A 16,697-nucleotide genomic window follows, 5' to 3' on the forward strand; every position below is an offset into this window, starting at 1 on the left:
GTTTTTTTCCAGCCAAAAAATGCTGATTACAGTCTGTGTACATGGACACATAGTATAACATGCTGGGGGGGTTTACTAGCTGTAGAAAAAAAATGTCAAAAGCCAAAAACAGCCGCTGTAAAAACGTCAAGTGTGCATGAGGACTAAAGCTGTAGTAAACTCAAGTGTCAAAAAAAAAGAAAAATGCGCCTCCTGCAGGTTAAAGGATAAGTTCACCTTTTAGAAAAAAAAAATAATAAATGCACATTTTTTTGCAGGTTAAAAAAAAAAATGTGCATTTATTATTTTTGTCTGTAGGAGCCTGTAAAGCATTGCACCAGTGATCAGATGTCTGATGCCATGCAGGTCTCCTGCAGACCTGTCAGAATATCTGCTTACTGTATGGGATGTACAAGCAAGCAGATATTCTGACAGGAAGCTTCAATGAACTACCACGGGGCTCCACAGCGGCATGGTAGTTCATTGAAAACTACAAGCTGAGAGCCACTAATGCAGGCCATAGATGGGTCGAAAATCGGCCGATTTTTCGGCCGATTTTCGGATCGTTAGTGGGCTATTTGTTCGGCCATTTTTCGGTATTTTGGCAGATTTTTTTTTCGGTAAAGTTGGAAAAAAAATCGGCCGATTTTGCCGATCGGCCGATTTTCGCGGCAATGATGGGCAAATCGGCCGATTTTTTACCGATAAAAAATCTGCGCATGAGCAGTGACCTGCAAGAGGAAGACAAAGGAGGAGGAGGAGGAGGAAGAATGAAAAATAAGAGGAATTCCAGTACGGCAAAAAGTGTCCCTGCAGAGAGCTCCGCTATTTCTTTGACAGTTCTTTGACATTTACAGTGGTTGCAACATTGTATCTATTTGTTTCCGAATAAAAACATCTGTATCCTAAATGGATACAAATAGATACATTGTTGCAACCGCTGTAAATGTCAAAGAACTGTCAAAGAAATAGCAGAGCTCTCTGCAGGGACACTTTTTGCTGGCTGTACACGGGATGAAAATCGGCCGATTTTTTTTACCATTGATGGTAACGTCGGCCGCTTGAACAACCGATTTTTCGTTTTTTAAAAGAAAAATCGGCCGTTTTTCTCCCCGTCTATGGCCTGCATTAGGCTGTTGGGACTTGCAGTTCGTTCATGGAAGTCCGTGAATCAATGATGCAGCTGTGTGGGTGGAGCCCCGCATGTCCATGCTGTTTTCAGTTTGACAGATGGAGACTTCTCCCCGTACTGTCAGAGGGAGGAGGGGGGGCACTGGGCGGCGGCTATGGGAAGATATTTAAAACCAAGTGGACAATGTAACATGTTCCAAAGCTGAACTTATCCTTTGATGCCACAATGTGTCAGTATGCACTGTATATTTGCACATTACAACAGATCTTACCCTTTATACAGAGCCCTCCAGCAGTGTGCTGGTGCTCCCATCTTTGTGGATTGCACTCCCAGGCTCCTTGAATGGCAGGGTGGTAGAATGTCGCTCCCACGCACGGTTGTCATGGACGCAGCACAGCGCTCTCTGCATCTTCAACACATGCAGCATTCCCTGAATACAGAGCACACCGCACATGTGCAGTGACATCACCAGATCGGATTATCCCCTAAGCAGCCCACATGTAGCGTATACTCACTGTACCTCAGACAGGCCTTATTACCAGCTTACCTGTAGGTACATGATGAAAAGAAAAGCATTAACTACTGCTTCCACCGTACAATTGTCATCACCCCAGCACAATGACCCCTGGGCGCTCTTGGCACGTCTGATACAGTTACAACTGCAGAATCAAGGCCAAAATGTAAACACCAACAACAAACATACAACCTCCAACAACGCGATACGTCTACAACACAACTCTTACTACTCACAGACTGCGCATGCTTAAACGCAGGAGCGTAGTGTACGTCCACGCATGCTCACTGCTGCACGCACGTCCTTCGTGTCTGGACGGAAGCGGCGTATTGGCCATTCAGAATGCGGGATCCATCCAATGGAAGGGAGCTTCCGCTTATTTAAACTTGTGTGGCGGAGAGAGGAGAGCGGGTGATCGGCGGTGCTGGTAGTGAGGAGACTTGTGAGTGTTTATTGTTGGTACATCGGCTGTGTATACTGGGAGCGCTCACTGACCGCCTTGTGGTGCTCTATGGGGCTGCACAGAGCTCGGCCTCTTCCTTCGCAGCGGTCTACGTCCTTCCTAGCCGGCTAGTCCTGACAGGTGTCCCTCCGAGAGCCTTCAGTCGTGTCATGTCCTCTGTAGGGCTGCCTTTGGGTTGGGGATGATTATTGTAGTTTGTAGTGTTGACTCTCGATGTGTTTATTATGCTCGGCTGTTCTTGAATTGAATGGTTCCAAATCTGTGTGCTGCTTTCTTCCCCATTGTTTATACAGGCCATAGATGGTTCGTTTATTGGCCGAAAAATGAAAAATCGGTCGTTCTGTTGCCACCAATGGTTACAAAAATTGGCTGTTTTTTGTAAATTTTGCAGCATGACCGATAAAAGAAATGAGGAACCGTGAAAATCGGCCAATGACATTGCCCTAATAATGGTGTGAATATCAGCCGATTATTCTTTCGGATGAAAATTTGGCCGATAAACAAACAGTCTATGGCCTGCATTAGTCTTCACTTTCCATAGAACTGTATGCAAAACCTTTTTGTTTTCCCATTTTGTATAGGTTGTTATAACCTTCTGTCCTGTGTGTGTTATTAGTGTCCCATTGGGGAGATTTTCCTTCACTTCTTGTCCAATAGCCAAACCAGAAAGTGAGAGAATACTGGATTCTTGCCAGTACTAGTGTCCTCATTGGGAGATTCCCCCTCTCTTCCTGTTCTGGTGACAGCTACTTGAGACATTTGGCTCTGCCTTCAACAGGAAACACATCAAAAAGCTGCAGTGCTGGTCTGACCCCCTGGGAGTATGGCAGCAGAGTCGCTCTTAGTCTGGATCACATGTTTATCACATGAGCTCTTCCAGGAAGGGGGTGTGCACCTGTCATACCGGCCGTGCTGTGATTAGTCACAGTACAAGCTGATCAGTGGGTCTCAGCCAATGATTGAATGCAAACAACACCGAGCTCTGTCCTATCAGCAGGGATGTTTGTTTCCCTTCAAAGCAGGAAATAAAAACCAGCACATCTCTTAGTAAAAATTTGTATTACTGGATTGTATTAAGTTCATGTTCATTTTAAATCATGATATTAAAAGTTGAATGTATTAAAACATTTTTATATAATATATATATATACTTTTTTTTTTTTTTTGTGTTTCACCTGTCTGTTTTCAGCCAAGTGCATCCTGAATTTTTGAGTTTTCATTCTGGTGTACCACTAATATATTGTAGTTTGTAGACTCTATAATGTTCATATAGACGCTATAAAGTTCATGCAAACCAATCAATATACACTTATTGGGATGATTTTTTTTTTTTTTTTTTTTTAATGAAAATATTTGGTGGAATACATTTCACCCAAAAAATGTATAGCCCCACCTACAGGCGTAGGAAACTAGGCTGAAAAAAATGCTCAGCACCTCCTATGGGCAGCCCTCTCTGGGCATAAAACCCCCTCTCTGCTATAGGCCTCCAGTCATTCTGCCTATTTAGAGGTGCATGAGAAGTGCAGCGGCACTTCAGGCATCTCTCATCCTACCATGGGTGGAAAGGTTGACTCTGTCTGCCATACATATTCTGGGAGTTGAAAACCAATCCGCAGATTAGCTCAGCTGTCTACCTTCACCCGATGGTGTTCCATCAGCTCTGTCTTCACTGGGATCCACCGGACGTGGATATTCTGGCGTCCCTCCTCAACCGGAAGTTTTCAAGGTTCAGTGGCAAGATTGTTGAATCCTCTGGAGGAAGGAACGGATGTGCTAGTGATGCTGGGGGATCAGTACAGTCTCATCTACACCTTCCAACTATTCCTTGTCTATTACGCTGGATAGAGACCGAAAGGATCCCAGTGACTCCAAACTGGCCTTGCCGTTGGTGGCAGACACTCCCAGGCCACAAGAATATATTATGCACTGGCAAGCCAGGAATATGATTGGATGACAATGGCAATAATACGTTGAAATATAAATGGCTTCCAAGTAATTCCGTATCAAAATGTTTTTTGTAAAATTCTATAATAAATCCGGACATTATACATACAAAGTTTAAACCCAAATCAATCTTGTATCCATCCAAATCCAAGGGAACATGCTATAAAGCCACTTATGAGGATCATATTTGATTATGTAACACTCAATAATCTCACCAAAAGGCCAATTTGAGCGAAGGCGAGTCCCAGGCCTTTAATGACCTAATGAGGAAAAAGATATTGTCTGCCAGGCAGACAAGGAGGGGGGGATAGTTTGAATATCTTAAAGAATATCTCTGATTTATTGATAGGCATACTTCTAATGATTACCATGTAACCCCCCCCCCCTTACCTGATTTTATAAAAGACCATAGAGCCTTAGTAAAGGGAATAATCACCAAAAAAGAAAAGGGGGGAGGGGGGGTTTAACTAAGGGCCAGTTCACACTACATGCGTTTTCAGTGTACTCCCCCTTCTTCCTTCCTTCCTCTTCCCCCCCCCCCCCCCCTTCTTCTCCCAGAACTGTATGAACATGATATAATTCACATGTCCCTATTTAAATTGAAGAAAGGGGGGGGGGAAGCACCCGAAAGCAGAAAATGCGCATCTGGACTTTGCCTGTGCTGTCTTCCCCACCCGTAATGGTGTTTAACTATTCGATCTACCAATTTTATCAATTGTTATAGGGAATATGTAATATATCTATTACAATGTTGTAATTTATTATATGTGGGGAGGACTAAATGCAGCCTAAGAGAATGTTGATGGGGACAAGGGCCTCTTCCACACAATCCTGCCCGGTGGTTGTTGGGGTCTGCGGGCAGGGGGCTTATCGGAATCTGGAAGACCCCCTTTAACAAGGGGGGGGCCCCCCACATATCTACCCCCCATGTGAATGAGTATGGGGTATGTACAAGGTGCATTTGGGGGAGCCCCCCTGCCCCAAAGCATCCCCCCATGTTGAGGGCATGCCTTTCCTGAGCTGCCGGGCTGCATACTTTGGGTAAGAGTATGGTAAGGATTTTGGGGGGGAACCCCCACACCATTTAAAAAAAAAAAAAAATTTTTGCATGGGAGTTTCCCTCCAATGCAGGGTTTTGTGTGGTTTTTTTGTTACTATAGCTCAGAAATTCAGCTGTCACTCCCCGCCCCCCCCCCCCCCCCCAGCTAAAGGGGTGTTGTGTTTTATTTGTTCTCTCTCTTTTTTAGTTTATTTCCCCAAGTTAAAAGTAGCAATGTTTCCTTTTAGTTTCTTAAAAGAACTCCGGGGAAAGTAACCGCTAATTCTGTGCACTATAATGAAGGGGGAAAAAAAAGCCGGAAATTGCATTTAAAAATCAGCACTGACATACTCTTAGTGCGGGGGAAAAAAAAAAAATTTAGTTAACCGAGGCATTTATTTTCAATGGACTTTCATTCGTTAACTGTGGCGTTTGTAAACCGAGGTACTACTGTCTATGTATATTATTTAATATATCTATATTAGCTTTTTTATTGTGCCAATTTTTTAATGCAACTACCGGGTTTTTTCTGTCTTCACTATAGCTCAGACGTTTAGCTGTCACTTCGACGCTCCCCCCCCCCCCCTTCCCAGCTAAAACTAACAAAGCGTTTTTCTTTTAGTTTAGTTTATTTCCTGAGTTAAGATTAACCATATTTCCATTTAGTTTCTTAAAAGAAACCGATTCTGTTAACTCTGGGATTGCATTTAAAAATCAGCACTGCACAGCAGAGCAATTCAAAGGGGCTTGTTTCCTTAGTAAAACAGCACACAGTTAACCATTTGATCACCCCTCATGTTAACCCCTTCCCAGTGTCATTGGTACAGTGTCAGTGCTTTTTATTAGCACTGATCCCTATATTGGTGTCAATGGGATCTCAGTGGCAGTACACACAAATGTTCGACTGGGTTCAGATCAGGGGACAAACTTGGCCACTGAATCGCTGTTCATCAGAAGTGTAACCGTGGCCTTAGATGTGGTTTTTTTTTTTTTTTTTGGATCATTGTCATCAAGTGCAGTCCCACAGAAGGACACTGCCACCACTATGTTTCACTGTAGGCACCGTGCATTTTTCTTTGTACCTCCTCCACCTTTTGCGATGCCAAACCGTTTTGAAGTCATCCGTTCCAAAAACATTTTATCTTGATCTCATTGTTCCAGAGTACAGAGTCCCAGTAGTCTTCTTTTTCAGCATGGGCCCTGCCAATTCTAGGCGGTCCCTCTTCTTCTTCTCTTTTTTTTTTTTTTTTTTTTTTTTTGGGGGGGGGGGGGGGCTTTAGGAGAGGCTTCCTTCGTGGACGACACCCATGCACGCCATTCCTCTGCAGTATGCGTTGTGCTGTGTTAGGGCAACAATAACCCCAGTTTGGCTTTTTACTTTTTTCTTTAACTTCTGTGAACAGCCTGGACGTCTCTGTGAGATGGTTGCAGCTCCATCTTTTGTTAAATTTTTGTGTCCCTTTTGCTACAGTATGCTGACTGATAAGTAAAGCTTTGCTGATCTTGTAGCCTTCACCTTTCTTGTGGAAAGAAATGTATTTTCTTTCTCAGGCCTTGTGACATTTCTCTTCCATGTGGTGTCATTGCTGACAGCATGAAATGAGAAGGGGTTTTCTTTAAGTAACGTCCTTTTTATAATCAACTGTCTGCTGGACACCTGTTTAATGAATACTCACCTGTAGTTGATTTCTTGTTAGGATTTTGTTGTCTAATGCAGGCCATAGACGGTTCATCCGAAAGAATAATCAGCCGATTTTCGCACTGTTAGTAGGGCAATGGCATCGGCCGATTTTCGCTGTTCCTCCTCATTTCTTTTATCGGTCATGCTGGAAAATTTGCGAAAAACGCCCGATTTTCACAATCATTGGTGGCAACAGAACGACCAATGTTTCGTTTTTCAGACGTAAAATCGGCCGATAAATGAACAGTCTATGGCCTGCATTAAACTTTGCTCCTAAGACTTTCATTGGTGTATATTTTTGTAATCTGGTCTTGAATGACTGTTAGGAAAAATACTTTTTTGTGTGTGCTAATTAACAAGTCTTGTTTACAATCAATGGCCTGCATTTGTGGGAGTATTTTGTAGTATAGTGTCCCATAGCAAACGTGTGTGGGTTTTTGTTTTTCAGAACTAACACTTTGAAGCCATATACAAATATACCTAGGACTACAAATACCTGGTCCATGTTATAATAAACCTATTTTGTGGCATTATTATTTAAAAATGACTTTCACTTGGGATTTTACTATATCCAACAAATCAACCTCCAAAACAGTGTGTGTGGTTGTCAGTGGTGTACCCCAAGGTTCAGTGTTGGGACCCTTATATTTTTAATATATTTTTATAAACGATATAGGGTCTGGGATTACAAATCCCATTTCAGTCTTTGCAGGTGACACCAAGCTGTGCAGTGAAATAATGTCCTTACAGGATGTCTCCAATTTACAAGCCGACCTCAATGCACTGTTTAATTGGGCAACCATGTGGCAAATGAGGTTTAATGTTGATAAATGTAAGGTTCTGCACTTGGGGGCTAAGAATATGCATGCATCATACATACTAGGGGGGGGGGGTACAACTGGGGGAATCAATGGTGGAGAAGGATCTGGGAGTTCTGGTAGATCACAAGCTTAATAATGACATGCAATGCCAAGCTGCGGTTTCTAAAGCGAGCAAAATCCTCTCTTGTATTAAAAGAGGTATAGACTCCAGAGAGAGAGATATCATATTACCCCGGTACAAATGATTAGTAACACCTCATCTGGAATATGCAGTTCTGTTTTGGGCACCAATTCACAAAAAGAACATTGGGGAACTGGAGAAAGTACAGAGAAGGGCAACCAAACTAATAAGAGGCATGGAGGAGCTCAGCTATGAGGAAAGATTAGAGGAACTGAATGTATTCTCTCTTGAGAAGAGGAGATTAAGGGGGGATATGATCAACATGTATAAATACATCAGTGGTTCATATAGTGAACTCGGTGTAGAGTTATTCACCCTGAGATCATCATAGAGGACAAGGGGGCACTCTTTACGTCTGGAGGAAAAGAAATGTAATCTCCAAACATGGAAAAGTTTCTTCACAGTGAGCGCTGTGAAAATGTGGAATAGACTCCCTCAAGAGTTGGTTTTGGCCAGCTGAGTGGATTGCTTCAAAAAAGGCCTGGATTATTTCTTGGATACACAGAATATAACCGAATACTAACATTTTTAGGTAAAGTTGATCTAGAGAATATCGGATTTGCCTCTGGGGGGGGGGGGGGGAATTGGGAAGGAATCCCAAGATTGTGGGTATAGGATAACTTTTTTTTTTTTTTTATTTTTTTTTTTTTTTTGGAATATAGGAATATCTTAAGTGCTACCACTTAATAGCCATTCTCGGTTTTGACCATTAGAAGTCCCTGGCCGGTATGTGCTCCTGGACTTTCATCCTGTCTGTTTCGTTGGTGTGCTAAGAAGTTTGACACCCAGTTTGCTTAATATTGTGACTGTGTTTAGTGATTATTTATACGATGTTACAATAAACATTTTGATACAGAATTACTTGGAAGCCATTTTATATGAACTCCTCATTTATTGCCATTGTCATCCAATCATATCCCTGGTTTGCCAGTGTGCAGCAAGTAGTTTTGTTGTGGTTTTACAAATGTCCATTTCTCCAGTGGATTGTTGGCAGCATTGAACTGTGGATTCAAGGACACTTACACAATTGCCAGCCTAATGATTCAGCACCTGGTTCTTCTCTGAATTGTTTTATATTGGAATCTCCCAGGCATCTGCCCCTTTGGAAAGACCTCCCCCTTCTTCACTGGCTTTGATGGTTTTCTGGCTCGGTGTTCTGTCTGTGTTGAAGGCTTGTAAGGCTGGCCATAGACGGGTCGTTTATCAGCCAAATTTTCGGCCGATAGACGAAGAATCAGTTGTTGCTGGCAGCGATGACCAATAATACTAAACGAGAAAATTGCGGAAAACGACCGACGGGCTGGCCCCACTAACGGTGTGAATATCGGCTGATTTTTCGTGCAGACAAAACTAAACGACCCTTCTATGGCCTGCATAAATCTACCTCCTGGAGGACTTGTCCATCGCACCCGGAGAGCCTCTGTTTAGTGTGCAGCCTTGGGTTTCCACCCTCACTTGATAAGGGGTTATGGTTCTTGGCTCTGCTCTGGCTGTTTTTCTTTGTTGTTCTTGGCCGCTCCTTTTTGGTTCACACCTTCCCCTAGGGGGTTTGTCATGTGGGTCCCACTGCGTGCTTTCTGTTGCCGCCATGGGATTTGGTGTTGTCTGCTCTTCAGAAGCCTCCCTTTTTGAAAGCATTTGGAATATTCCCTTTGTTTTTACAGGCAGTTGCCTTCCTGGTCTCTCTTTTGGGTCTGCAGGTGTTGCAGTTGGTGACCTTTTTTATCTTGTACGCCCGCCTTATCTGGTTTTCCACAAGGACAAGGTGATGTGCTTACCTTTCCTCTTCTTCCTTCTGAAGGTGCTGTCGGATTTTCACTTGACTGAGTACATTGTTCTTCCTTCTCTGAGTCCAAGGCCACCGCATCCTATGGAGGTGGCTCTGCACTCCTTGGTTGTGGTTCGTGAAAGAGAGTTTTTATAATTGAATTTCTTTGTACTGTGGGAGACCAGATATAGTGAATGTAGGGTCCTGGGTTTAGTAACGCTTTAAGTCTGCAAGCGGCAACCTGGTTGTCTGTGCACACTTTACTAAGGTCTGTGAAGTTGATGGCTTGGCATCCATCAATGCTAGTTGTGGCTGCAGACTTTTGCAGGCCACCTCTGGAGTGGTTCATAGTGTTGGCAGATTGCCTGGGATTTTTTTGTAATGGTGCACCGAAATGAAAATTCTGGTAGCAATACTTCAGGATGCACTTGGCCGAAAACCTGAAATGGACAGGGTTTTTTTGTTTTTTTTGACATAAAAATACATTTTTAATGGTCTAAAAAAAAATGAAAGCTGATGCGCCAAGTAAATGCCCAGCATTTCATGCTTTTAATATTACGCACGCTGGTGGAATAGTGTCAAAGTGACGCATTAAAAATTTCTACAGGTTACCAGTGTAAAGTTGCAGAGGAGGTCTAGTGCTAGAATTATTGCTCTTACTCTGACTTTTTTTGTGGCGGTACCTCACATGTGTGGTTTAAACACTGTTTACATATGTGGGCATGGTCTACGTATGCGTTCACCACAGACGGGGGCACATAAATTTTTTTTTTTTTTTTTTTTTTTTTTTCCTTCAGCTGGAACTGGGGCCTTAGTCAAGGTAGAGGGAATTATGAACACTTCCAAATACCAGTCAATATTGGTACAAAACCTTCAGGCTTCTGCTAGAAAGCTGAATATGAAGGGGAACTTCATCTTTCAGCATGACAACGACCCAAAGCATACATCCAAATCAACAAAGGAATGGCTTCACCAGAAGAAGATTCAAGTTTTGGAATGGCCCAGCCAGAGCCCAGACCTGAATCTGATCAAAAATCTGTGGGGTGATCTGAAGAGGGCTGTGCACAGGAGATGCCCTTGCAATCTGACAGATTTGGAGTGTTTTTGCAAGGAAGAGTGGGCAAATATTGCCAAGTCAGGATGTGCCATGCAGATAGACTCATACCCAAAAAGACTTGAGTGCTGGAATAAAGGGTGTTAAGTTTCTTAAATTTTAGGCACAAAATGTATTGTGCTACAAAATCCCAATAAGTGCATAACTGGTTTACATGAAAGTTATAGGATATATAGTGGAATTTTTAAGTTTATTTTATACTAGTAATGGTGGCGATCAGTCACTCTTACCGGGACTGTGACAGTGCCATGGGCAATCTGACGCTGGATGGGAACTGCCTGACACTGACATCACCAGTGACGCTTTACAGTGAATAATATACACCGTCACTGTACTTATTGCACTGGCTAAGAAGGGGTTTACATCTAGGGGCAAATCATAGCAATAGCAAGCATTTAGAGGCCGTGATACTGCAGTCAGTTTTGTCCAACATTGTCCATATGGGGATTTCAGTAGTAGTGTGGACTTTGGTGAGCAGAGCCAATTGAGCCGCCTTATAATAATGAAGGCGCAGAGTTCCCAATTCAATTCCCTCTACCATGTGTGGGGTTTTTTGGGTGTCTCTTTTTTTTTTTTTTTCCCCCCCTTTTGGGGAGCCTGTAAAGCATTTGCACCCAGGCTCAAATTCCTCATGAAGACCCTCTGCCAGGTGACCTTTATGACTCGCTCTACCAGATACCTTTTTCCACCCTTAGAAACAAAAGAAATGTTAATGAGCAACTTACACCTAAGGCTAATCTCAACACATACTGCTGTCTCTGGTTCTGCTCTCTGTATTTCTCTAAACAGTCTGAAATGGTTAATAATTTACCACTTTCCAGTGCATTCTGGGCATTTGGGAGGTTCTCCTGTGCTTCTCTCTAAAAAAAAAAAAAAAAAAAAAAAAAAACACAACTTCCAAACGCTGTATGCAAACGCAGCTAAACAGATGTTTTTTTTTCTTTGTAACCTATGTTTTTTCCATCAGTCAGTTTCCATTGTTCAGATGTGTCCTGTGTACATGGGGCCTTAAACAGACTTTACTACCAATTTAAGGAAAGTGTGGGATTTTAACTGGTTAAGGAGCCAGCAGCCGTCTGCATCCTGAACAACCAGAAACTGCAATTGTGGTTAGGGAGCTGGCGGCCACCGCACCTTTAACGACCAATGATTCCTCATCTGTCAGCGAGGTTCTGAATGTAAACAAGAATTGGCGACAAAAATTGGGGAAACAAAAAAACAATGTGACCGTGTGCCATAGGAAACCTAAAGGCAAAAACTGCTCTTTAAGTCGTCTATTGGCCAAAAAGGTGCTGAAAATTATTCATTTATATTAATATATATGTCAATTAAAATACAATTTTATATATGGAGAGAGAAAAACCTCTTTAACCATTTTCGGCCGAATGCATCGTGAATTTTTTGGTTTCTGTCCAAGAATTGTCATTTCAGTGCACAACTAAGCACTAGCATTGGCTCAGTGAATTGTCTCTGCCAAATTTTAGCTGATCTGCACAGGTGTAGTTCTGTCTAGTGATTAAAACTTTTCATTGTGTGAAATAAATCTTGACCTTTTTCTCTTCTAGGTAGCAAGCATGGATACCAAATCACAGTTTGCTGGACGTTATAAAAAGGACATGAGTATAGACAACTTGAGAGTAAAAATTGCCAGGCGTAAATCCGTAAGGCAGAAAGAAAACCGAGATAAAGAGTTCAGAAAGAGCAGAGGCCTGGCACTGATGGATGCAAATGTTTCAGTTGGGAAAGAACAGGACCTGGCAGTGCTGGAAGAGGTCAATGAGCCTTTTTTTGCCAAGGGGTCCATGGATAAAACTGGTAAGATATGACTGTGAATTGTAGTTTTTTAATAACAATAGCTGGCTTGACTAGTATTTTTGTTTTACTTTCTGCTCCTTTTTGACCCCCCCACCCCACTCGACAACAAAATCTATGCTGTGAGGCCTATCATTGGACATTGGTGGCATAATACGCTGCTTGTGAGTCCTGGGGCTGTCTCCTTTAGGGTTCTGTGGAATAAATTCTCATTTATGCAACTGGGTCTAGACCAGCATTTTGGTTGCCATCGAGTGCCAACAACCCCCCCCCCCCCCCCCCCCCAAGGGTGCCTCCCGTGTAGTTCTTTTAATTCTTTAATGACTCCGTGGGATCTGAAATTGTGATTTGTATGACCAAACATTTCTTGCCGAGGGTAGTATCTGCCTTTTCACTTCATCTAGGGCTGTAAATACAATGTTTTGAAAGCTAACCACCATCAGGTGGCACCATGGTCACACCAAACTATAAAAAGTCACGTCCCAGAATCAAAGCGCAAATGTTTGGGATGTAACCAATATGGACTTTATAGGCATGAAGTTCCTAATATTGGACACCTAAAACCAATATATTTGGTCCACTTCCCCCAACTGTAGGGGGTTCCACTGTTTACAATCTGCCCAACATGTTTCATGACTGGAGTCACTTCCTCAAGTGCTTGAAATGCATCAATAAAACAGAAGAGAAACTTGCAAATAATAACCAGAAATATTTTTCATTGTATTTAAACTAAGACACTATAGAATTTAGAAATGTCAATGTCACGCAATGTGCTGAATTCTCAAGGAGATAGATGGGACGCCACAGGCCCTCCAAATCCCTTGGAAGGGGGGGATGTGGAGGCACAACTTCGGGGGGGGGGGGGGGAAGAGGACCACCGTGTAAAAAGCATTGTAACTGATAAATTCAAAGTAATAACCTTCTTATATAAAAGGTATTTACTGACGTGCTAAAACGAGGCACAATGTCTTAACGTATCCAGTGTGTTAGGCCACAGTGGTGTAAGACCCACATTAGAGAGCCTGAAATGACCAAGACATCTAGAGCTGCTCTCCCTTTGTCACCAAAATTTAAATACACTCCATTGTCTCAATGCGGATTGGGCTGTGTGGATGTAGTTTTAGATGGACCTTGTGATTCTTTCAGCCACTGCTTCTTTTGCAACGGTATGGAGGAGCTCGGCTATGAGAAGACTTCCTGAACTGAATGTCTACTTTTGAGAAGAGCTTAAGGATATGATCAACCTGTATAAATACATAAGTGGTCCATATAGTGAACTGTGTAGTTAATTTTCAGGTCATCCGAGGACAAGGAGGCATGCTTTATGTCTGGAGTAAGAGATTTACACCCTGTTCCAAATTATTATGCAAATGCTATTTTTCTCATTTACCTAAATAATTGCTGTAAATAACAGTCAGCATAATTCTCATGTTATCAACTATTAAGAGTACAATTCAAATTTTGTTAAAATCCTGTTAGGATTGTTCAAACATAAACAATGTACTGTTCTAAATTATTACGCACAGTAAGTTTCAAAATACTTTATAGGTTAAGAACTGAAAATTGTCATTTGTTGTGTTTGTAGCATATTTACTGAAATCAAAAGCTATTTCAATCAAAGTTTTAACTTTTTAAACATTTTAACATAGGACCCCTTATTTGATAGCGGCTTCACAAGTCTTGCATCCATTGAACTTGTGAGTTTTTGGACAGTTGCTATGTATTTTAGCAGCTGCTCTCTTGATCCGATGCATGGATCTGGCAGAAATCTTCCTCAATGTGCCTTTATCTGCACGAATCCGTCTGTGCTCTGAATCAGCTACAAATCTCTTAATAGTGCGATGATCACGCTTAAGTTTTCGTGAAATATCTAATGTTTTCATACCTCGTCCAAGGCATTGAACTATTTCACTCTTTTCGGCAGCAGAGAGATCCTTTTTCTTCCCCATATTGCTTGAAAATGGTGCTCTGCTTAATAATGTGGAACACCCTCCTTTAGTAGTTTTTCCTTAAATTGGGCTCACCGGCCAATCTAATTATCACAGGTGTCCGAGATTGTTTTCAGTGATAAAAAGAGCCCTGACACAATGCAGTCCATGAGTTAACCTGAAAAACAAAATATTTAATCTTTGCGACACTTAAATAGAATTTTGCATAATTTTGGAACAGGGTAAAATCTTCAAATATAGTAAGAGCGGAGAAAAATGTGGAGTAGACTCCCCTCCCTCAAGAGCTGGTTCTGGCCAGCACAGGATTTTTTTTTTTTTTTTAACATACTATGCACAAAATAATGGGCAGCACAGTGGCTAAATGGTTAGCACTTCCGCCTGGCAGTACTAGGATCGCTGGTTCGAATCCCAGCCACGGCACCTCCTGCCTGGAGTTTGCATGTTCTCCCTGTGCCTGCGTGGGTTTCCTCCAGGTACTCCGGTTTCCTCTCACACTCCAAAGACATGCTGGTAGGTTAATTGGATCCTGTCTAAATTGGCTGTAGCGTATGTATGAATGTGAGTTAGGGACCTTAGATTGTACACCCCTTGAGGTTTAGGGACTGATGTGAGTGTACAATATATATGTAAAGTGCTGCGTAAATTTGACGGTGCTATATAAGTACCTGAAATAAATAATGTAACTAGATGCTTATTTTTATAGGTAAAGTTGATCCAGGGAATATCCAATTTGTGTCTTAAGGGGTCAGGAAGAAAATACTCACCCCCAACCCTCCTGCTTTCATCATAAATTTAGGCCAAATCAATGTATATTATTAGATTGTAAGCTCTTATGAGTAGGACCCTCTTAATCCTCTTGTTTTGATTGTATTGTAGCTGTACTGTCTCCCTTTTTTATATTGTAAAGTGCTGTGCAAACTGGTGCAATAAAAGTCCTGAACAAATAACTCCACAAACAATGGTGTATATCTGGAAAATCTATCAATACTGATGGTCTATCATTTCTTCAGGCCTGAAAATACCAGAACAGTATAAATATCCCCAGAATGACTCCTTTTTGGAAAGTAGACTGTCCAAGGTATTTAATAAGAGGCATGGTGAGGTGTGGGGTTTTGTTTTTTTTATCAGGCGGAACGGTGTTCCACCTCCGGTCCTCTGCTTCCGGCTGTCACTTCTAAATCCAGAAGCCCAGCTTGTGTTTAGAAGTGACAGGTTACTTCTCCCAGCAGTGTGCACAGACCCCTCCCTGTCTCCAGCATGGGGACAAGGGAGATGCAAGAGCCCACAGTGCTGTTATGGGAGGGAGTGAGATTAGCATTGTCAGCGGCACCCTCTAAATGATCCTGATCTGTTTCCTGATGGCCAAATGCCGATGCTCGCTGGATGATCATTCTCCAAATGAGAGAAGTGAACCTTGCAGCATTCAAGAGGCTGGATGGGACGTCATCAAAAAGTAAGACACATGCTGAACTCTGCATTCTGTAAGCATAGCCCTGGACCAAGCACCTAGGCATGCAGACTGCTTCTACAAACATTTTGTGAAAGAATGGGTTGCTCTCAGGAGCTTGGTGGATTCAAACATGGTACTGTGATAGGTTGCCACCTGTGCTAAAACTCCATCCGTGATATTTTCTTGCTTCTAAATATTCCACAGTCAACTCTTAATGGTATTATAACACAGTGGGAACAGCAACTGAGCCGCAAAGTGGTAGGCCACATAAAATGACAAAGCTGGGTCAGCGCATGCTGTAGTGCGCAGAAGTCACCAACTGTCTGCAGAGTCAATGGCTAAGACCTCCAAACTTGGTGTGGCCTTCAGATTGGAATGGGTTTCCATGGCCAAGAAACTGCATTCAATCCTTGCATCAGTCCTTACATCACCAAGTGCAATGCAAAGCATTGGATGCAGTGGTGTAAAGGATGCTGCCACTTGACTAGATATGTGTTCTCTGGAGTCATGAATCGTGCTTCTCTGTCTGGCAATCTGATGGACGTTTCTGGTTTTGGCGGTTGCCAAGAGAACAGTACTTGGCTGACTGCATTGTGACAAGTGTAAAGTTTGGTGGAGGGGGGGATTGTGGGGTGGTTTTTCAGTGGTTGGCTTGGCAACTTCGCTCCAGTGAAGAGAACTCTTAAGGTGTCGGCACACCAAGACATTTTCGACCATTTCATGCTTCCAACTTTGTGGGAAGTGTTTGGGGATGGCCCCTTCCTGTTCCAACATGACTGCACACCAGTGCACAAAGCAAGGCCATAAAGATGTGGATGAGCGAGTTTGGGGTGGAGGAACTTTGACTGGC

The 16,697-nt window shown here is 42.5% G+C and overlaps 1 long non-coding RNA gene across 1 annotated transcript; it reads left to right on the forward strand.

Moving 5' to 3' along the window:
• Window positions 1–1,937: 1,937 nt before the first annotated feature.
• On the forward strand, window positions 1,938–15,342 carry LOC149445313 (uncharacterized). The gene is made up of 3 exons (XR_016306421.1): window positions 1,938–2,067; window positions 12,202–12,451; window positions 15,101–15,342. It is a non-coding gene; the product is annotated as an uncharacterized LOC149445313 (long non-coding RNA).
• Window positions 15,343–16,697: the final 1,355 nt, after the last annotated feature.

Source organism: Staurois parvus, unplaced genomic scaffold, assembly GCF_062004578.1.
Source record: "Staurois parvus isolate SC_StPar_1 unplaced genomic scaffold, SC_StPar_1.0 ptg000729l, whole genome shotgun sequence".
NCBI classification, from domain to species: Eukaryota; Metazoa; Chordata; class Amphibia; order Anura; family Ranidae; genus Staurois; species Staurois parvus.